Source organism: Octopus bimaculoides, chromosome 20 (assembly GCF_001194135.2).
Source record: "Octopus bimaculoides isolate UCB-OBI-ISO-001 chromosome 20, ASM119413v2, whole genome shotgun sequence".
Classification (NCBI taxonomy): Eukaryota; Metazoa; Mollusca; class Cephalopoda; order Octopoda; family Octopodidae; genus Octopus; species Octopus bimaculoides.
Window position 1 is genome coordinate 47,337,999 of NC_069000.1, and position 1,941 is coordinate 47,339,939.

Below are 1,941 nucleotides of genomic sequence, written 5' to 3' on the forward strand. Positions count from 1 at the left end.
TATATATATGAGGGAAATATTTGGCTGCTATTTCTAGTAGGAAAAGTGAGTTTGGAGACAGAAATTATCGAACCCCGAACAACAAATCACATCGTCCTGGAATTCTATCAGCAACGTCAGTTGACACTGCGCGAGGAAACAAGGTGCCCGTTGCCCCAGATGGCCTCACGTCATTAATACAATATGTCTGTAAGAGATCAGAATGTCTGTAATAAGGTAGAGGTCAGCGAAAGATGATGGAGGGAACATTCAGATCGTGTTGTTGGCAATCTTCCAGCTTTCGGTCGTTATCGCAAGGAATAACAGAATATAAGATTACGAACTAAAACAAATTCGAAGTCTTATATTCTGCACTATTTCTTGTTGCATTCTTAAAAATATTGCATCAAACACAAAAGTATCGTTATTAAATATTTATTTTATACAATTACATGTTTTGTATTAAAAACAAATACTAATTAATTTTAATTACATTTTGTGATATTGTTTGTTTTATTGGAATATTTATTGACGTTCGTGTTCGTATTTATTCTGTCATTCTATTTCAGTTAATATTATGTATTCTATTATTCTTTAGAACTTATACTGATCGCATTTGCTAATCAATTTGTTCTTATGTAATCGAACTTATACTTCGATTAGAGTAAAACGAAATAAAATCAGTTGTTTAGCTCTAGGGATCTAGATGCAGGCTGTTCCAACTGTTATAGTAATATATCTAAAACTGTGAGACCTTCCTTAAGCCATCAGGATTCGATAAGAAGATTCGGCTGTTATTTCTAGCGACCACGTAGTGGTTCTTTCATTTATTTGCTCGTCTTAGAACATATTACGGGTTTCATAAAATATTTTATGGATTTTATAGCGTTTTACAATGCTTTTAGAAATAGCAAGTCTATTATTCTTATGAATAAATTTTCTAAAGCAATCTTAATTTCTGTTTAAAATTATTTTATTGTGCTGAGGTTTGTCTGTAAAATATGAAGGTTTCGCATAAAGAAAACAAGTTATATTAAAAGACACCTACCCAAGGGTCATGCAGTGGGATTGAACCTGGAACCAAGTGGCTGTGAAACGACCTTATTACCACACAACCATAAATACCAGTATTTACTGTCACTTGTTTGTGGGGTATGGAAGGGTTGGACACAACATGCATGATGAGAGGGGTGGCACGAGGCCAGCCAATTCTGATGAGCAGAAACCATTATAAAAGGGTCCAAGAATGGAGACAGCAAACCTGTGATGGGTCGAGGCCCAGAATGCGATACAGAGGTCCTCGTCTGAATAGGGTCCATTATGTGTCTGTGTTCACCAGCAGCAGCAACACTGTCCTGTGTGTGCAAGCAATAATCCATTTTGGGGCCTCACTAAGCTTTGTAGAGCATCATTAATAATTGTTTTAAACCGGCCAGGCTGCGGCACAGTATGCTGTTTGTGAAGTGATGCAGAAAACAACATCAACTCGTGAGATACATTATTTATTTCAACACAAGTTACAGTGAAAAATCTGGACATCTCCATCAATATTTTCTTACAAATTTCTTTTTTTTTATACAAACTTCAGGAATTTCCCCCCCACAAAAAAAAGTTTAATTCCACGAAAATAATAAATAAATAAAAAAAACTGTTCTCATTTATTTTATTTGTTTTCACTTCTGATGTCATTTTATTTTTCTAATAAAAAAAAAAAATTGGATCCCCTCCAACGCACACAATTTCCTGGCTGACAGTCCATTATGTGAGGGGGCCAACATATTTGCAGCTTGGTTACCAATATGCTTCAATATGGTCAGCAAGATATTCCAATATGTCTAGTCATATACATATATATATGTATATACAAGTATATATATATATGTATATATATATACACACACACACAAGTATATATATATGTGTATATATATATATATATATATATATATATATATACACACA